The sequence below is a fragment of the Electrophorus electricus genome, chromosome 13 (genome assembly GCF_041902795.1).
Source record: "Electrophorus electricus isolate QZ-2024a chromosome 13, ASM4190279v1, whole genome shotgun sequence".
Taxonomy (NCBI): Eukaryota; Metazoa; Chordata; class Actinopteri; order Gymnotiformes; family Gymnotidae; genus Electrophorus; species Electrophorus electricus.
In genome coordinates, this window is record NC_137509.1 from 23,810,903 (window position 1) to 23,831,286 (window position 20,384).

Below are 20,384 nucleotides of genomic sequence, written 5' to 3' on the forward strand. Positions count from 1 at the left end.
TGAATGTGAAGTGCAGTGATTCATCAAAAAACTATCTGTTAGAAGCTTGGACTACGAGATGCTGTAAGATTCTCTTGCATCACTTTAATTTACTTTTAAGATGACATGCTAGGATGTGAAGTGCAGTGATTAATTAAAAAAAACTATCTGTTAGCACCTGGGAATAGCAGATGCTGTAAGTTTTTGTTGCATCACTTTAATTTAATCTGCAACTGACATGCTTGTATGTGAAGTGTACAGATTAAATAGAAATCTTTTAGTACCAGGGAATAGCAGGTGCTGTAAGATTTTATTGCATCCCTTTAATTTATGTTCAAGCTATCATGTTCAAATTTGAAGTGCAGTGAATAATTAAATCAAACTATCTGCTAGCACCTGGGAATAGCAGATGCTGTAAGTTTTTATTGCATCACTTTCATTTACTCTCCAACTGACATGCTTGAATGTGAAGTGCAGTGATTAATAAAAAAACTGTCTGTTAGTGCCTCCGTATACCAGATGTTGTAAGCTTTTATTGCATCATTTAATTTACTTTCAAGATAACATTCTAGAATGTCAAGTGCAGGGATTAATAAAAAAAATTGTCAGATTGGTCTTTGATCATATTTGCTATGATTAGGCAATTTGAGTAAGTGTTTAAGGCTTACGGCCACACCAGCTTGAGAACGTCCAATCTCATCTGACCTTGGAAGCTGAACAACTTTGGGCCTGGATAGTACTGAGGTGGGACCCTACCTAGGAATACCAGGTGCTGTAAGCTTTTCTTGCATCACTTTAATTTACTTTCAAGCTGACATGCTCAAATGTGAAGTGCAGTGATTAATAAAAAAAACTATCTGTTAGCACATGGGAATAGCAGATACTATAAGTTTTTTTTGCATCACTTTCATTTACTCTCCAACTCACATGCCTGAATGTGAAGTGCAGTGATTCATCAAAAAACTATCTGTTAGAAGCTTGGACTACGAGATGCTGTAAGATTCTCTTGCATCACTTTAATTTACTTTTAAGATGACATGCTAGGATGTGAAGTGCAGTGATTAATTAAAAAAACTATCTGTTAGCACCTGGGAATAGCAGATGCTGTAAGTTTTTGTTGCATCACTTTAATTTAATCTGCAACTGACATGCTTGTATGTGAAGTGTACAGATTAAATAGAAATCTTTTAGTACCAGGGAATAGCAGGTGCTGTAAGATTTTATTGCATCCCTTTAATTTATGTTCAAGCTATCATGTTCAAATTTGAAGTGCAGTGAATAATTAAATCAAACTATCTGCTAGCACCTGGGAATAGCAGATGCTGTAAGTTTTTATTGCATCACTTTCATTTACTCTCCAACTGACATGCTTGAATGTGAAGTGCAGTGATTAATAAAAAAACTGTCTGTTAGTGCCTCCGTATACCAGATGTTGTAAGCTTTTATTGCATCATTTAATTTACTTTCAAGATAACATTCTAGAATGTCAAGTGCAGGGATTAATAAAAAAAATTGTCAGATTGGTCTTTGATCATATTTGCTATGATTAGGCAATTTGAGTAAGTGTTTAAGGCTTACGGCCACACCAGCTTGAGAACGTCCAATCTCATCTGACCTTGGAAGCTGAACAACTTTGGGCCTGGATAGTACTGAGGTGGGACCCTACCTAGGAATACCAGGTGCTGTAAGCTTTTCTTGCATCACTTTAATTTACTTTCAAGCTGACATGCTCAAATGTGAAGTGCAGTGATTAATAAAAAAAACTATCTGTTAGCACATGGGAATAGCAGATACTATAAGTTTTTTTTGCATCACTTTCATTTACTCTCCAACTCACATGTCTGAATGTGAAGTGCAGTGATTCATCAAAAAACTATCTGTTAGAAGCTTGGACTACGAGATGCTGTAAGATTCTCTTGCATCACTTTAATTTACTTTTAAGATGACATGCTAGGATGTGAAGTGCAGTGATTAATTAAAAAAACTATCTGTTAGCACCTGGGAATAGCAGATGCTGAAAGTTTTTGTTGCATCACTTTAATTTAATCTGCAACTGACATGCTTGAATGTGAAGTGTACAAATTAAATAGAAATCTTTTAGTACCAGGGAATAGCAGGTGCTGTAAGATTTTATTGCATCCCTTTAATTTATGTTCAAGCTATCATGTTCAAATTTGAAGTGCAGTAAATAATTAAATCAAACTATCTGCTAGAACCTGGGAATAGCAGATGCTGTAAGTTTTTATTGCATCACTTTAATTTACTCTCCAACTGACATGCTTGAATGTGAAGTGCAGTGATTAATAAAAAAACTCTGTTAGTGCCCCCGTATACCAGATGTTGTAAGCTTTTATTGCATCATTTAATTTACTTTCAAGATAACATTCTAGAATGTCAAGTGCAGGGATTAATAAAAAAAATTGTCAGATTGGTCTTTGATCATATTTGCTATGATTAGGCAATTTGAGTAAGTGTTTAAGGCTTACGGCCACACCAGCTTGAGAACGTCCAATCTCATCTGATCTTGGAAGCTGAACAACTTTGGGCCTGGATAGTACTGAGGTGGGACCCAACCTAGGAATACCAGGTGCTGTAAGCTTTTCTTGCATCACTTTAATTTACTTTCAGCTGACATGCTCAAATGTGAAGTGCAGTGATTAATAAAAAAAAACTATCTGTTAGCACATGGGAATAACAGATGCTGTAAGTTTTTTTTGCATCACTTTAATTTACTCTCCAACTCACATGCCTGAATGTGAAGTGCAGTGATTAATAAAAAAACTGTCTGTTAGTGCCTCCGTATACCAGATGTTGTAAGCTTTTATTGCATCATTTAATTTACTTTCAAGATAACATTCTAGAATGTCAAGTGCAGGGATTAATAAAAAAAATTGTCAGATTGGTCTTTGATCATATTTGCTATGATTAGGCAATTTGAGTAAGTGTTTAAGGCTTACGGCCACACCAGCTTGAGAACGTCCAATCTCATCTGACCTTGGAAGCTGAACAACTTTGGGCCTGGATAGTACTGAGGTGGGACCCTACCTAGGAATACCAGGTGCTGTAAGCTTTTCTTGCATCACTTTAATTTACTTTCAAGCTGACATGCTCAAATGTGAAGTGCAGTGATTAATAAAAAAAACTATCTGTTAGCACATGGGAATAGCAGATACTATAAGTTTTTTTTGCATCACTTTCATTTACTCTCCAACTCACATGTCTGAATGTGAAGTGCAGTGATTCATCAAAAAACTATCTGTTAGAAGCTTGGACTACGAGATGCTGTAAGATTCTCTTGCATCACTTTAATTTACTTTTAAGATGACATGCTAGGATGTGAAGTGCAGTGATTAATTAAAAAAACTATCTGTTAGCACCTGGGAATAGCAGATGCTGAAAGTTTTTGTTGCATCACTTTAATTTAATCTGCAACTGACATGCTTGAATGTGAAGTGTACAAATTAAATAGAAATCTTTTAGTACCAGGGAATAGCAGGTGCTGTAAGATTTTATTGCATCCCTTTAATTTATGTTCAAGCTATCATGTTCAAATTTGAAGTGCAGTGAATAATTAAATCAAACTATCTGCTAGAACCTGGGAATAGCAGATGCTGTAAGTTTTTATTGCATCACTTTAATTTACTCTCCAACTGACATGCTTGAATGTGAAGTGCAGTGATTAATAAAAAAACTCTGTTAGTGCCCCCGTATACCAGATGTTGTAAGCTTTTATTGCATCATTTAATTTACTTTCAAGATAACATTCTAGAATGTCAAGTGCAGGGATTAATAAAAAAAATTGTCAGATTGGTCTTTGATCATATTTGCTATGATTAGGCAATTTGAGTAAGTGTTTAAGGCTTACGGCCACACCAGCTTGAGAACGTCCAATCTCATCTGATCTTGGAAGCTGAACAACTTTGGGCCTGGATAGTACTGAGGTGGGACCCAACCTAGGAATACCAGGTGCTGTAAGCTTTTCTTGCATCACTTTAATTTACTTTCAGCTGACATGCTCAAATGTGAAGTGCAGTGATTAATAAAAAAAAACTATCTGTTAGCACATGGGAATAACAGATGCTGTAAGTTTTTTTTGCATCACTTTAATTTACTCTCCAACTCACATGCCTGAATGTGAAGTGCAGTGATTCATCAAAAAACTATCTGTTAGCAGCTTGGACTACAAGATGCTGTAAGCTTCTCTTGCATCACTTTAATTTACTTTTAAGATGACATGCTAGGATGTGAAGTGCAGTGATTAATTAAAAAAAACTATCTGTTAGCACCTGGGAATAGCAGATGCTGTAAGTTTTTGTTGCATCACTTTAATTTAATCTGCAACTGACATGCTTGTATGTGAAGTGTACAGATTAAATAGAAATCTTTTAGTACCAGGGAATAGCAGGTGCTGTAAGATTTTATTGCATCCCTTTAATTTATGTTCAAGCTATCATGTTCAAATTTGAAGTGCAGTGAATAATTAAATCAAACTATCTGCTAGCACCTGGGAATAGCAGATGCTGTAAGTTTTTATTGCATCACTTTCATTTACTCTCCAACTGACATGCTTGAATGTGAAGTGCAGTGATTAATAAAAAAACTGTCTGTTAGTGCCTCCGTATACCAGATGTTGTAAGCTTTTATTGCATCATTTAATTTACTTTCAAGATAACATTCTAGAATGTCAAGTGCAGGGATTAATAAAAAAAATTGTCAGATTGGTCTTTGATCATATTTGCTATGATTAGGCAATTTGAGTAAGTGTTTAAGGCTTACGGCCACACCAGCTTGAGAACGTCCAATCTCATCTGACCTTGGAAGCTGAACAACTTTGGGCCTGGATAGTACTGAGGTGGGACCCTACCTAGGAATACCAGGTGCTGTAAGCTTTTCTTGCATCACTTTAATTTACTTTCAAGCTGACATGCTCAAATGTGAAGTGCAGTGATTAATAAAAAAAACTATCTGTTAGCACCTGGGAATAGCAGATGCTGTAAGTTTTTGTTGCATCACTTTAATTTAATCTGCAACTGACATGCTTGAATGTGAAGTGTACAAATTAAATAGAAATCTTTTAGTACCAGGGAATAGCAGGTGCTGTAAGATTTTATTGCATCCCTTTAATTTATGTTCAAGCTATCATGTTCAAATTTGAAGTGCAGTGAATAATTAAATCAAACTATCTGCTAGCACCTGGGAATAGCAGATGCTGTAAGTTTTTATTGCATCACTTTAATTTACTCTCCAACTGACATGCTTGAATGTGAAGTGCAGTGATTAATAAAAAAACTGTCTGTTAGTGCCTCCGTATACCAGATGTTGTAAGCTTTTATTGCATCATTTAATTTACTTTCAAGATAACATTCTAGAATGTCAAGTGCAGGGATTAATAAAAAAAAATTGTCAGATTGGTCTTTGATCATATTTGCTATGATTAGGCAATTTGAGTAAGTGTTTAAGGCTTACGGCCACACCAGCTTGAGAACGTCCAATCTCATCTGACCTTGGAAGCTGAACAACTTTGGGCCTGGATAGTACTGAGGTGGGACCCTACCTAGGAATACCAGGTGCTGTAAGCTTTTCTTGCATCACTTTAATTTACTTTCAAGCTGACATGCTCAAATGTGAAGTGCAGTGATTAATAAAAAAAAACTCTCTGTTAGCACATGGGAATAGCAGATGCTGTAAGTTTTTTTTGCATCACTTTAATTTACTCTCCAACTCACATGCCTGAATGTGAAGTGCAGTGATTCATCAAAAAACTATCTGTTAGCAGCTTGGACTACGAGATGCTGTAAGCTTCTCTTGCATCACTTTAATTTACTTTTAAGATGACATGCTAGGATGTGAAGTGCAGTGATTAATTAAAAAAAACTATCTGTTAGCACCTGGGAATAGCAGATGCTGTAAGTTTTTGTTGCATCACTTTAATTTAATCTTCAACTGACATGCTTGTATGTGAAGTGTACAGATTAAATAGAAATCTTTTAGTACCAGGGAATAGCAGGTGCTGTAAGATTTTATTGCATCCCTTTAATTTATGTTCAAGCTATCATGTTCAAATTTGAAGTGCAGTGAATAATTAAATCAAACTATCTGCTAGCACCTGGGAATAGCAGATGCTGTAAGTTTTTATTGCATCACTTTCATTTACTCTCCAACTGACATGCTTGAATGTGAAGTGCAGTGATTCATCAAAAAACTGTCTGTTAGTGCCTCCGTATACCAGATGTTGTAAGCTTTTATTGCATCATTTAATTTACTTTCAAGATAACATTCTAGAATGTCAAGTGCAGGGATTAATAAAAAAAATTGTCAGATTGGTCTTTGATCATATTTGCTATGATTAGGCAATTTGAGTAAGTGTTTAAGGCTTACGGCCACACCAGCTTGAGAACGTCCAATCTCATCTGACCTTGGAAGCTGAACAACTTTGGGCCTGGATAGTACTGAGGTGGGACCCTACCTAGGAATACCAGGTGCTGTAAGCTTTTCTTGCATCACTTTAATTTACTTTCAAGCTGACATGCTCAAATGTGAAGTGCAGTGATTAATAAAAAGAACTATCTGTTAGCACATGGGAATAGCAGATGCTATAAGGTTTTTTTGCATCACTTTCATTTACTCTCCTATTCACATGCCTGAATGTGAAGTGCAGTGATTCATCAAAAAACTATCTGTTAGCAGCTTGGACTACGAGATGCTGTAAGCTTCTCTTGCATCACTTTAATTTACTTTTAAGATGACATGCTAGGATGTGAAGTGCAGTGATTAATTAAAAAAACTATCTGTTAGCACCTGGGAATAGCAGATGCTGTAAGTTTTTGTTGCATCACTTTAATTTAATCTGCAACTGACATGCTTGAATGTGAAGTGTACAAATTAAATAGAAATCTTTGAGTACCAGGGAATAGCAGGTGCTGTAAGATTTTATTGCATCCCTTTAATTTATGTTCAAGCTATCATGTTCAAATTTGAAGTGCAGTGAATAATTAAATCAAACTATCTGCTAGCACCTGGGAATAGCAGATGCTGTAAGTTTTTATTGCATCACTTTAATTTACTCTCCAACTGACATGCTTGAATGTGAAGTGCAGTGATTAATAAAAAAACTGTCTGTTAGTGCCCCCGTATACCAGATGTTGTAAGCTTTTATTGCATCATTTAATTTACTTTCAAGATAACATTCTAGAATGTCAAGTGCAGGGATTAATAAAAAAAATTGTCAGATTGGTCTTTGATCATATTTGCTATGATTAGGCAATTTGAGTAAGTGTTTAAGGCTTACGGCCACACCAGCTTGAGAACGTCCAATCTCATCTGACCTTGGAAGCTGAACAACTTTGGGCCTGGATAGTACTGAGGTGGGACCCTACCTAGGAATACCAGGTGCTGTAAGCTTTTCTTGCATCACTTTAATTTACTTTCAAGCTGACATGCTCAAATGTGAAGTGCAGTGATTAATAAAAAAAACTATCTGTTAGCACATGGGAATAGCAGATACTATAAGTTTTTTTTGCATCACTTTCATTTACTCTCCAACTCACATGCCTGAATGTGAAGTGCAGTGATTCATCAAAAAACTATCTGTTAGAAGCTTGGACTACGAGATGCTGTAAGTTTTTGTTGCATCACTTTAATTTAATCTGCAACTGACATGCTTGAATGTGAAGTGTACAAATTAAATAGAAATCTTTTAGTACCAGGGAATAGCAGGTGCTGTAAGATTTTATTGCATCCCTTTAATTTATGTTCAAGCTATCATGTTCAAATTTGAAGTGCAGTGAATAATTAAATCAAACTATCTGCTAGAACCTGGGAATAGCAGATGCTGTAAGTTTTTATTGCATCACTTTAATTTACTCTCCAACTGACATGCTTGAATGTGAAGTGCAGTGATTAATAAAAAAACTCTGTTAGTGCCCCCGTATACCAGATGTTGTAAGCTTTTATTGCATCATTTAATTTACTTTCAAGATAACATTCTAGAATGTCAAGTGCAGGGATTAATAAAAAAAATTGTCAGATTGGTCTTTGATCATATTTGCTATGATTAGGCAATTTGAGTAAGTGTTTAAGGCTTACGGCCACACCAGCTTGAGAACGTCCAATCTCATCTGATCTTGGAAGCTGAACAACTTTGGGCCTGGATAGTACTGAGGTGGGACCCAACCTAGGAATACCAGGTGCTGTAAGCTTTTCTTGCATCACTTTAATTTACTTTCAAGCTGACATGCTCAAATGTGAAGTGCAGTGATTAATAAAAAGAACTATCTGTTAGCACATGGGAATAGCAGATGCTATAAGTTTTTTTTGCATCACTTTAATTTACTCTCCAACTCACATGCCTGAATGTGAAGTGCAGTGATTCATCAAAAAACTATCTGTTAGAAGCTTGGACTACGAGATGCTGTAAGATTCTCTTGCATCACTTTAATTTACTTTTAAGATGACATGCTAGGATGTGAAGTGCAGTGATTAATTAAAAAAAACTATCTGTTAGCACCTGGGAATAGCAGATGCTGTAAGTTTTTGTTGCATCACTTTAATTTAATCTGCAACTGACATGCTTGTATGTGAAGTGTACAGATTAAATAGAAATCTTTTAGTACCAGGGAATAGCAGGTGCTGTAAGATTTTATTGCATCCCTTTAATTTATGTTCAAGCTATCATGTTCAAATTTGAAGTGCAGTGAATAATTAAATCAAACTATCTGCTAGCACCTGGGAATAGCAGATGCTGTAAGTTTTTATTGCATCACTTTCATTTACTCTCCAACTGACATGCTTGAATGTGAAGTGCAGTGATTAATAAAAAAACTGTCTGTTAGTGCCTCCGTATACCAGATGTTGTAAGCTTTTATTGCATCATTTAATTTACTTTCAAGATAACATTCTAGAATGTCAAGTGCAGGGATTAATAAAAAAAATTGTCAGATTGGTCTTTGATCATATTTGCTATGATTAGGCAATTTGAGTAAGTGTTTAAGGCTTACGGCCACACCAGCTTGAGAACGTCCAATCTCATCTGACCTTGGAAGCTGAACAACTTTGGGCCTGGATAGTACTGAGGTGGGACCCTACCTAGGAATACCAGGTGCTGTAAGCTTTTCTTGCATCACTTTAATTTACTTTCAAGCTGACATGCTCAAATGTGAAGTGCAGTGATTAATAAAAAAAACTATCTGTTAGCACATGGGAATAGCAGATACTATAAGTTTTTTTTGCATCACTTTCATTTACTCTCCAACTCACATGCCTGAATGTGAAGTGCAGTGATTCATCAAAAAACTATCTGTTAGAAGCTTGGACTACGAGATGCTGTAAGATTCTCTTGCATCACTTTAATTTACTTTTAAGATGACATGCTAGGATGTGAAGTGCAGTGATTAATTAAAAAAACTATCTGTTAGCACCTGGGAATAGCAGATGCTGTAAGTTTTTGTTGCATCACTTTAATTTAATCTGCAACTGACATGCTTGAATGTGAAGTGTACAAATTAAATAGAAATCTTTTAGTACCAGGGAATAGCAGGTGCTGTAAGATTTTATTGCATCCCTTTAATTTATGTTCAAGCTATCATGTTCAAATTTGAAGTGCAGTGAATAATTAAATCAAACTATCTGCTAGCACCTGGGAATAGCAGATGCTGTAAGTTTTTATTGCATCACTTTAATTTACTCTCCAACTGACATGCTTGAATGTGAAGTGCAGTGATTAATAAAAAAACTGTCTGTTAGTGCCTCCATATACCAGATGTTGTAAGCTTTTATTGCATCATTTAATTTACTTTCAAGATAACATTCTAGAATGTCAAGTGCAGGGATTAATAAAAAAAAATTGTCAGATTGGTCTTTGATCATATTTGCTATGATTAGGCAATTTGAGTAAGTGTTTAAGGCTTACGGCCACACCAGCTTGAGAACGTCCAATCTCATCTGACCTTGGAAGCTGAACAACTTTGGGCCTGGATAGTACTGAGGTGGGACCCTACCTAGGAATACCAGGTGCTGTAAGCTTTTCTTGCATCACTTTAATTTACTTTCAAGCTGACATGCTCAAATGTGAAGTGCAGTGATTAATAAAAAAAAACTATCTGTTAGCACATGGGAATAGCAGATGCTGTAAGTTTTTTTTGCATCACTTTCATTTACTCTCCAACTCACATGCCTGAATGTGAAGTGCAGTGATTCATCAAAAAACTATCTGTTAGCAGCTTGGACTACGAGATGCTGTAAGCTTCTCTTGCATCACTTTAATTTACTTTTAAGATGACATGCTAGGATGTGAAGTGCAGTGATTAATTAAAAAAAACTATCTGTTAGCACCTGGGAATAGCAGATGCTGTAAGTTTTTGTTGCATCACTTTAATTTAATCTGCAACTGACATGCTTGTATGTGAAGTGTACAGATTAAATAGAAATCTTTTAGTACCAGGGAATAGCAGGTGCCGTAAGATTTTATTGCATCCCTTTAATTTATGTTCAAGCTATCATGTTCAAATTTGAAGTGCAGTGAATAATTAAATCAAACTATCTGCTAGCACCTGGGAATAGCAGATGCTGTAAGTTTTTATTGCATCACTTTCATTTACTCTCCAACTGACATGCTTGAATGTGAAGTGCAGTGATTAATAAAAAAACTGTCTGTTAGTGCCTCCGTATACCAGATGTTGTAAGCTTTTATTGCATCATTTAATTTACTTTCAAGATAACATTCTAGAATGTCAAGTGCAGGGATTAATAAAAAAAATTGTCAGATTGGTCTTTGATCATATTTGCTATGATTAGGCAATTTGAGTAAGTGTTTAAGGCTTACGGCCACACCAGCTTGAGAACGTCCAATCTCATCTGACCTTGGAAGCTGAACAACTTTGGGCCTGGATAGTACTGAGGTGGGACCCTACCTAGGAATACCAGGTGCTGTAAGCTTTTCTTGCATCACTTTAATTTACTTTCAAGCTGACATGCTCAAATGTGAAGTGCAGTGATTAATAAAAAAAACTATCTGTTAGCACATGGGAATAGCAGATACTATAAGTTTTTTTTGCATCACTTTCATTTACTCTCCAACTCACATGCCTGAATGTGAAGTGCAGTGATTCATCAAAAAACTATCTGTTAGAAGCTTGGACTACGAGATGCTGTAAGATTCTCTTGCATCACTTTAATTTACTTTTAAGATGACATGCTAGGATGTGAAGTGCAGTGATTAATTAAAAAAACTATCTGTTAGCACCTGGGAATAGCAGATGCTGTAAGTTTTTGTTGCATCACTTTAATTTAATCTGCAACTGACATGCTTGAATGTGAAGTGTACAAATTAAATAGAAATCTTTTAGTACCAGGGAATAGCAGGTGCTGTAAGATTTTATTGCATCCCTTTAATTTATGTTCAAGCTATCATGTTCAAATTTGAAGTGCAGTGAATAATTAAATCAAACTATCTGCTAGCACCTGGGAATAGCAGATGCTGTAAGTTTTTATTGCATCACTTTAATTTACTCTCCAACTGACATGCTTGAATGTGAAGTGCAGTGATTAATAAAAAAACTGTCTGTTAGTGCCTCCATATACCAGATGTTGTAAGCTTTTATTGCATCATTTAATTTACTTTCAAGATAACATTCTAGAATGTCAAGTGCAGGGATTAATAAAAAAAAATTGTCAGATTGGTCTTTGATCATATTTGCTATGATTAGGCAATTTGAGTAAGTGTTTAAGGCTTACGGCCACACCAGCTTGAGAACGTCCAATCTCATCTGACCTTGGAAGCTGAACAACTTTGGGCCTGGATAGTACTGAGGTGGGACCCTACCTAGGAATACCAGGTGCTGTAAGCTTTTCTTGCATCACTTTAATTTACTTTCAAGCTGACATGCTCAAATGTGAAGTGCAGTGATTAATAAAAAAAAACTATCTGTTAGCACATGGGAATAGCAGATGCTGTAAGTTTTTTTTGCATCACTTTCATTTACTCTCCAACTCACATGCCTGAATGTGAAGTGCAGTGATTCATCAAAAAACTATCTGTTAGCAGCTTGGACTACGAGATGCTGTAAGCTTCTCTTGCATCACTTTAATTTACTTTTAAGATGACATGCTAGGATGTGAAGTGCAGTGATTAATTAAAAAAAACTATCTGTTAGCACCTGGGAATAGCAGATGCTGTAAGTTTTTGTTGCATCACTTTAATTTAATCTGCAACTGACATGCTTGTATGTGAAGTGTACAGATTAAATAGAAATCTTTTAGTACCAGGGAATAGCAGGTGCTGTAAGATTTTATTGCATCCCTTTAATTTATGTTCAAGCTATCATGTTCAAATTTGAAGTGCAGTGAATAATTAAATCAAACTATCTGCTAGCACCTGGGAATAGCAGATGCTGTAAGTTTTTATTGCATCACTTTCATTTACTCTCCAACTGACATGCTTGAATGTGAAGTGCAGTGATTAATAAAAAAACTGTCTGTTAGTGCCTCCGTATACCAGATGTTGTAAGCTTTTATTGCATCATTTAATTTACTTTCAAGATAACATTCTAGAATGTCAAGTGCAGGGATTAATAAAAAAAATTGTCAGATTGGTCTTTGATCATATTTGCTATGATTAGGCAATTTGAGTAAGTGTTTAAGGCTTACGGCCACACCAGCTTGAGAACGTCCAATCTCATCTGACCTTGGAAGCTGAACAACTTTGGGCCTGGATAGTACTGAGGTGGGACCCTACCTAGGAATACCAGGTGCTGTAAGCTTTTCTTGCATCACTTTAATTTACTTTCAAGCTGACATGCTCAAATGTGAAGTGCAGTGATTAATAAAAAAAACTATCTGTTAGCACATGGGAATAGCAGATGCTATAAGTTTTTTTTGCATCACTTTCATTTACTCTCCAACTCACATGCCTGAATGTGAAGTGCAGTGATTCATCAAAAAACTATCTGTTAGAAGCTTGGACTACGAGATGCTGTAAGATTCTCTTGCATCACTTTAATTTACTTTTAAGATGACATGCTAGGATGTGAATTGCAGTGATTAATTAAAAAAACTATCTGTTAGCACCTGGGAATAGCAGATGCTGTAAGTTTTTGTTGCATCACTTTAATTTAATCTGCAACTGACATGCTTGTATGTGAAGTGTACAGATTAAATAGAAATCTTTTAGTACCAGGGAATAGCAGGTGCTGTAAGATTTTATTGCATCCCTTTAATTTATGTTCAAGCTATCATGTTCAAATTTGAAGTGCAGTGAATAATTAAATCAAACTATCTGCTAGCACCTGGGAATAGCAGATGCTGTAAGTTTTTATTGCATCACTTTAATTTACTCTCCAACTGACATGCTTGAATGTGAAGTGCAGTGATTAATAAAAAAACTGTCTGTTAGTGCCCCCGTATACCAGATGTTGTAAGCTTTTATTGCATCATTTAATTTACTTTCAAGATAACATTCTAGAATGTCAAGTGCAGGGATTAATAAAAAAAATTGTCAGATTGGTCTTTGATCATATTTGCTATGATTAGGCAATTTGAGTAAGTGTTTAAGGCTTACGGCCACACCAGCTTGAGAACGTCCAATCTCATCTGATCTTGGAAGCTGAACAACTTTGGGCCTGGATAGTACTGAGGTGGGACCCAACCTAGGAATACCAGGTGCTGTAAGCTTTTCTTGCATCACTTTAATTTACTTTCAAGCTGACATGCTCAAATGTGAAGTGCAGTGATTAATAAAAAGAACTATCTGTTAGCACATGGGAATAGCAGATGCTATAAGTTTTTTTTGCATCACTTTCATTTACTCTCCAACTCACATGCCTGAATGTGAAGTGCAGTGATTCATCAAAAAACTATCTGTTAGCAGCTTGGACTACGAGATGCTGTAAGCTTCTCTTGCATCACTTTAATTTACTTTTAAGATGACATGCTAGGATGTGAATTGCAGTGATTAATTAAAAAAACTATCTGTTAGCACCTGGGAATAGCAGATGCTGTAAGTTTTTGTTGCATCACTTTAATTTAATCTGCAAATGACATGCTTGTATGTGAAGTGTACAGATTAAATAGAAATCTTTTAGTACCAGGGAATAGCAGGTGCTGTAAGATTTTATTGCATCCCTTTAATTTATGTTCAAGCTATCATGTTCAAATTTGAAGTGCAGTGAATAATTAAATCAAACTATCTGCTAGCACCTGGGAATAGCAGATGCTGTAAGTTTTTATTGCATCACTTTCATTTACTCTCCAACTGACATGCTTGAATGTGAAGTGCAGTGATTAATAAAAAAACTGTCTGTTAGTGCCTCCGTATACCAGATGTTGTAAGCTTTTATTGCATCATTTAATTTACTTTCAAGATAACATTCTAGAATGTCAAGTGCAGGGATTAATAAAAAAAAATTGTCAGATTGGTCTTTGATCATATTTGCTATGATTAGGCAATTTGAGTAAGTGTTTAAGGCTTACGGCCACACCAGCTTGAGAACGTCCAATCTCATCTGACCTTGGAAGCTGAACAACTTTGGGCCTGGATAGTACTGAGGTGGGACCCTACCTAGGAATACTAGGTGCTGTAAGCTTTTCTTGCATCACTTTAATTTACTTTCAAGCTGACATGCTCAAATGTGAAGTGCAGTGATTAATAAAAAAAAAACTATCTGTTAGCACATGGGAATAGCAGATGCTATAAGTTTTTTTTGCATCACTTTCATTTACTCTCCAATTCACATGCCTGAATGTGAAGTGCAGTGATTCATCAAAAAACTATCTGTTAGCAGCTTGGACTACGAGATGCTGTAAGCTTCTCTTGCATCACTTTAATTTACTTTTAAGATGACATGCTAGGATGTGAATTGCAGTGATTAATTAAAAAAACTATCTGTTAGCACCTGGGAATAGCAGATGCTGTAAGTTTTTGTTGCATCACTTTAATTTAATCTGCAACTGACATGCTTGTATGTGAAGTGTACAGATTAAATAGAAATCTTTTAGTACCAGGGAATAGCAGGTCCTGTAAGATTTTATTGCATCCCTTTAATTTATGTTCAAGCTATCATGTTCAAATTTGAAGTGCAGTGAATAATTAAATCAAACTATCTGCTAGCACCTGGGAATAGCAGATGCTGTAAGTTTTTATTGCATCACTTTCATTTACTCTCCAACTGACATGCTTGAATGTGAAGTGCAGTGATTAATAAAAAAACTGTCTGTTAGTGCCTCCGTATACCAGATGTTGTAAGCTTTTATTGCATCATTTAATTTACTTTCAAGATAACATTCTAGAATGTCAAGTGCAGGGATTAATAAAAAAAAATTGTCAGATTGGTCTTTGATCATATTTGCTATGATTAGGCAATTTGAGTAAGTGTTTAAGGCTTACGGCCACACCAGCTTGAGAACGTCCAATCTCATCTGACCTTGGAAGCTGAACAACTTTGGGCCTGGATAGTACTGAGGTGGGACCCTACCTAGGAATACTAGGTGCTGTAAGCTTTTCTTGCATCACTTTAATTTACTTTCAAGCTGACATGCTCAAATGTGAAGTGCAGTGATTAATAAAAAAAAAACTATCTGTTAGCACATGGGAATAGCAGATGCTATAAGTTTTTTTTGCATCACTTTCATTTACTCTCCAATTCACATGCCTGAATGTGAAGTGCAGTGATTCATCAAAAAACTATCTGTTAGCAGCTTGGACTACGAGATGCTGTAAGCTTCTCTTGCATCACTTTAATTTACTTTTAAGATGACATGCTAGGATGTGAAGTGCAGTGATTAATTAAAAAAAACTATCTGTTAGCACCTGGGAATAGCAGATGCTGTAAGTTTTTGTTGCATCACTTTAATTTAATCTGCAACTGACATGCTTGTATGTGAAGTGTACAGATTAAATAGAAATCTTTTAGTACCAGGGAATAGCAGGTGCTGTAAGATTTTATTGCATCCTTTTAATTTATGTTCAAGCTATCATGTTCAAATTTGAAGTGCAGTGAATAATTAAATCAAACTATCTGCTAGCACCTGGGAATAGCAGATGCTGTAAGTTTTTATTGCATCACTTTAATTTACTCTCCAACTGACATGCTTGAATGTGAAGTGCAGTGATTAATAAAAAAACTGTCTGTTAGTGCCTCCGTATACCAGATGTTGTAAGCTTTTATTGCATCATTTAATTTACTTTCAAGATAACATTCTAGAATGTCAAGTGCAGGGATTAATAAAAAAAAATTGTCAGATTGGTCTTTGATCATATTTGCTATGATTAGGCAATTTGAGTAAGTGTTTAAGGCTTACGGCCACACCAGCTTGAGAACGTCCAATCTCATCTGACCTTGGAAGCTGAACAACTTTGGGCCTGGATAGTACTGAGGTGGGACCCTACCTAGGAATACTAGGTGCTGTAAGCTTTTCTTGCATCACTTTAATTTACTTTCAAGCTGACATGCTCAAATGTGAAGTGCAGTGATTAATAAAAAAAAAACTATCTGTTAGCACATGGGAATAGCAGATGCTATAAGTTTTTTTTGCATCACTTTCATTTACTCTCCAATTCACATGCCTGAATGTGAAGTGCAGTGATTCATCAAAAAACTATCTGTTAGCAGCTTGGACTACGAGATGCTGTAAGCTTCTCTTGCATCACTTTAATTTACTTTTAAGATGACATGCTAGGATGTGAAGTGCAGTGATTAATTAAAAAAAACTATCTGTTAGCACCTGGGAATAGCAGATGCTGTAAGTTTTTGTTGCATCACTTTAATTTAATCTGCAACTGACATGCTTGTATGTGAAGTGTACAGATTAAATAGAAATCTTTTAGTACCAGGGAATAGCAGGTGCTGTAAGATTTTATTGCATCCCTTTAATTTATGTTCAAGCTATCATGTTCAAATTTGAAGTGCAGTGAATAATTAAATCAAACTATCTGCTAGCACCTGGGAATAGCAGATGCTGTAAGTTTTTATTGCATCACTTTCATTTACTCTCCAACTGACATGCTTGAATGTGAAGTGCAGTGATTAATAAAAAAACTGTCTGTTAGTGCCTCCGTATACCAGATGTTGTAAGCTTTTATTGCATCATTTAATTTACTTTCAAGATAACATTCTAGAATGTCAAGTGCAGGGATTAATAAAAAAAATTGTCAGATTGGTCTTTGATCATATTTGCTATGATTAGGCAATTTGAGTAAGTGTTTAAGGCTTACGGCCACACCAGCTTGAGAACGTCCAATCTCATCTGACCTTGGAAGCTGAACAACTTTGGGCCTGGATAGTACTGAGGTGGGACCCTACCTAGGAATACCAGGTGCTGTAAGCTTTTCTTGCATCACTTTAATTTACTTTCAAGCTGACATGCTCAAATGTGAAGTGCAGTGATTAATAAAAAAAACTATCTGTTAGCACCTGGGAATAGCAGATGCTGTAAGTTTTTGTTGCATCACTTTAATTTAATCTGCAACTGACATGCTTGTGTGTGAAGTGTACAGATTAAATAGAAATCTTTTAGTACCAGGGAATAGCAGGTGCTGTAAGATTTTATTGCATCCCTTTAATTTATGTTCAAGCTATCATGTTCAAATTTGAAGTGCAGTGAATAATTAAATCAAACTATCTGCTAGCACCTGGGAATAGCAGATGCTGTAAGTTTTTATTGCATCACTTTCATTTACTCTCCAACTGACATGCTTGAATGTGAAGTGCAGTGATTAATAAAAAAACTGTCTGTTAGTGCCCCCGTATACCAGATGTTGTAAGCTTTTATTGCATCATTTAATTTACTTTCAAGATAACATTCTAGAATGTCAAGTGCAGGGATTAATAAAAAAAATTGTCAGATTGGTCTTTGATCATATTTGCTATGATTAGGCAATTTGAGTAAGTGTTTAAGGCTTACGGCCACACCATCTTGAGAACGTCCAATCTCATCTGACCTTGGCAGCTGAACAACTTTGGGCCTGGATAGTACTGAGGTGGGACCCTACCTAGGAATACCAGGTGCTGTAAGCTTTTCTTGCATCACTTTAATTTACTTTCAAGCTGACATGCTCAAATGTGAAGTGCAGTGATTAATAAAAAAAAACTATCTGTTAGCACATGGGAATAACAGATGCTGTAAGTTTTTTTTGCATCACTTTAATTTACTCTCCAACTCACATGCCTGAATGTGAAGTGCAGTGATTCATCAAAAAACTATCTGTTAGCAGCTTGGACTACGAGATGCTGTAAGCTTCTCTTGCATCACTTTAATTTACTTTTAAGATGACATGCTAGGATGTGAAGTGCAGTGATTAATTAAAAAAAACTATCTGTTAGCACCTGGGAATAGCAGATGCTGTAAGTTTTTGTTGCATCACTTTAATTTAATCTGCAACTGACATGCTTGTATGTGAAGTGTACAGATTAAATAGAAATCTTTTAGTACCAGGGAATAGCAGGTGCTGTAAGATTTTATTGCATCCCTTTAATTTATGTTCAAGCTATCATGTTCAAATTTGAAGTGCAGTGAATAATTAAATCAAACTATCTGCTAGCACCTGGGAATAGCAGATGCTGTAAGTTTTTATTGCATCACTTTCATTTACTCTCCAACTGACATGCTTGAATGTGAAGTGCAGTGATTAATAAAAAAACTGTCTGTTAGTGCCCCCGTATACCAGATGTTGTAAGCTTTTATTGCATCATTTAATTTACTTTCAAGATAACATTCTAGAATGTCAAGTGCAGGGATTAATAAAAAAAATTGTCAGATTGGTCTTTGATCATATTTGCTATGATTAGGCAATTTGAGTAAGTGTTTATGGCTTACGGCCACACCAGCTTGAGAACGTCCAATCTCATCTGATCTTGGAAGCTGAACAACTTTGGGCCTGGATAGTACTGAGGTGGGACCCAACCTAGGAATACCAGGTGCTGTAAGCTTTTCTTGCATCACTTTAATTTACTTTCAAGATGACATGCTCAAATGTGAAGTGCAGTGATTAATAAAAAGAACTATCTGTTAGCACATGGGAATAGCAGATGCTATAAGTTTTTTTTGCATCACTTTCATTTACTCTCCAACTCACATGCCTGAATGTGAAGTGCAGTGATTCATCAAAAAACTATCTGTTAGAAGCTTGGACTACGAGATGCTGTAAGCTTCTCTTGCATCACTTTAATTTACTTTTAAGATGACATGCTAGGATGTGAAGTGCAGTGATTAATTAAAAAAAACTATCTGTTAGCACCTGGGAATAGCAGATGCTGTAAGTTTTTGTTACATCACTTCAATTTAATCTGCAACTGACATGCTTGTATGTGAAGTGTACAGATTAAATAGAAATCTTTTAGTACCAGGGAATAGCAGGTGCTGTAAGATTTTATTGCATCCCTTTAATTTATGTTCAAGCTATCATGTTCAAATTTGAAGTGCAGTGAATAATTAAATCAAACTATCTGCTAGCACCTGGGAATAGCAGATGCTGTAAGTTTTTATTGCATCACTTTCATTTACTCTCCAACTGACATGCTTGAATGTGAAGTGCAGTGATTAATAAAAAAACTGTCTGTTAGTGCCCCCGTATACCAGATGTTGTAAGCTTTTATTGCATCATTTAATTTACTTTCAAGATAACATTCTAGAATGTCAAGTGCAGGGATTAATAAAAAAAATTGTCAGATTGGTCTTTGATCATATTTGCTATGATTAGGCAATTTGAGTAAGTGTTTATGGCTTACGGCCACACCAGCTTGAGAACGTCCAATCTCATCTGATCTTGGAAGCTGAACAACTTTGGGCCTGGATAGTACTGAGGTGGGACCCAACCTAGGAATACCAGGTGCTGTAAGCTTTTCTTGCATCACTTTAATTTACTTTCAAGCTGACATGCTCAAATGTGAAGTGCAGTGATTAATAAAAAGAACTATCTGTTAGCACATGGGAATAACAGATGCTGTAAGTTTTTTTTGCATCACTTTAATTTACTCTCCAACTCACATGCCTGAATGTGAAGTGCAGTGATTCATCAAAAAACTATCTGTTAGCAGCTTGGACTACGAGATGCTGTAAGCTTCTCTTGCATCACTTTAATTTACTTTTAAGATGACATGCTAGGATGTGAAGTGCAGTGATTAATTAAAAAAACTATCTGTTAGCACCTGGGAATAGCAGATGCTGTAAGTTTTTGTTGCATCACTTTAATTTAATCTGCAACTGACATGCTTGTGTGTGAAGTGTACAGATTAAATAGAAATCTTTTAGTACCAGGGAATAGCAGGTGCTGTAAGATTTTATTGCATCCCTTTAATTTATGTTCAAGCTATCATGTTCAAATTTGAAGTGCAGTGAATAATTAAATCAAACTATCTGCTAGCACCTGGGAATAGCAGATGCTGTAAGTTTTTATTGCATCACTTTCATTTACTCTC

The 20,384-nt window shown here is 35.7% G+C and overlaps 23 pseudogenes; all 23 read left to right on the forward strand.

The window, feature by feature from the left end:
• The first annotated feature begins 641 nt into the window (after window positions 1–641).
• Window positions 642–760, forward strand: LOC145644498 (5S ribosomal RNA; annotated as a pseudogene).
• A 791-nt stretch (window positions 761–1,551) lies between these two features.
• LOC145644499 (5S ribosomal RNA) lies at window positions 1,552–1,670 on the forward strand (annotated as a pseudogene).
• A 789-nt stretch (window positions 1,671–2,459) lies between these two features.
• Window positions 2,460–2,578, forward strand: LOC145644896 (5S ribosomal RNA; annotated as a pseudogene).
• A 352-nt stretch (window positions 2,579–2,930) lies between these two features.
• LOC145644500 (5S ribosomal RNA) lies at window positions 2,931–3,049 on the forward strand (annotated as a pseudogene).
• A 789-nt stretch (window positions 3,050–3,838) lies between these two features.
• Window positions 3,839–3,957, forward strand: LOC145644897 (5S ribosomal RNA; annotated as a pseudogene).
• A 792-nt stretch (window positions 3,958–4,749) lies between these two features.
• LOC145644501 (5S ribosomal RNA) lies at window positions 4,750–4,868 on the forward strand (annotated as a pseudogene).
• A 571-nt stretch (window positions 4,869–5,439) lies between these two features.
• On the forward strand, window positions 5,440–5,558 carry LOC145644502 (5S ribosomal RNA; annotated as a pseudogene).
• Window positions 5,559–6,351: 793 nt separating this feature from the next.
• Window positions 6,352–6,470, forward strand: LOC145644503 (5S ribosomal RNA; annotated as a pseudogene).
• Window positions 6,471–7,261: 791 nt separating this feature from the next.
• Window positions 7,262–7,380, forward strand: LOC145644505 (5S ribosomal RNA; annotated as a pseudogene).
• A 678-nt stretch (window positions 7,381–8,058) lies between these two features.
• LOC145644898 (5S ribosomal RNA) lies at window positions 8,059–8,177 on the forward strand (annotated as a pseudogene).
• A 792-nt stretch (window positions 8,178–8,969) lies between these two features.
• On the forward strand, window positions 8,970–9,088 carry LOC145644506 (5S ribosomal RNA; annotated as a pseudogene).
• Window positions 9,089–9,880: 792 nt separating this feature from the next.
• LOC145644507 (5S ribosomal RNA) lies at window positions 9,881–9,999 on the forward strand (annotated as a pseudogene).
• Window positions 10,000–10,792: 793 nt separating this feature from the next.
• On the forward strand, window positions 10,793–10,911 carry LOC145644508 (5S ribosomal RNA; annotated as a pseudogene).
• Window positions 10,912–11,703: 792 nt separating this feature from the next.
• On the forward strand, window positions 11,704–11,822 carry LOC145644509 (5S ribosomal RNA; annotated as a pseudogene).
• Window positions 11,823–12,615: 793 nt separating this feature from the next.
• Window positions 12,616–12,734, forward strand: LOC145644510 (5S ribosomal RNA; annotated as a pseudogene).
• A 791-nt stretch (window positions 12,735–13,525) lies between these two features.
• Window positions 13,526–13,644, forward strand: LOC145644899 (5S ribosomal RNA; annotated as a pseudogene).
• A 792-nt stretch (window positions 13,645–14,436) lies between these two features.
• LOC145645067 (5S ribosomal RNA) lies at window positions 14,437–14,555 on the forward strand (annotated as a pseudogene).
• Window positions 14,556–15,349: 794 nt separating this feature from the next.
• LOC145645068 (5S ribosomal RNA) lies at window positions 15,350–15,468 on the forward strand (annotated as a pseudogene).
• Window positions 15,469–16,263: 795 nt separating this feature from the next.
• On the forward strand, window positions 16,264–16,382 carry LOC145645069 (5S ribosomal RNA; annotated as a pseudogene).
• Window positions 16,383–17,176: 794 nt separating this feature from the next.
• Window positions 17,177–17,295, forward strand: LOC145644511 (5S ribosomal RNA; annotated as a pseudogene).
• Window positions 17,296–17,865: 570 nt separating this feature from the next.
• Window positions 17,866–17,984, forward strand: LOC145645141 (5S ribosomal RNA; annotated as a pseudogene).
• Window positions 17,985–18,777: 793 nt separating this feature from the next.
• On the forward strand, window positions 18,778–18,896 carry LOC145644900 (5S ribosomal RNA; annotated as a pseudogene).
• A 792-nt stretch (window positions 18,897–19,688) lies between these two features.
• Window positions 19,689–19,807, forward strand: LOC145644901 (5S ribosomal RNA; annotated as a pseudogene).
• The last annotated feature ends 577 nt before the right edge of the window (window positions 19,808–20,384 follow it).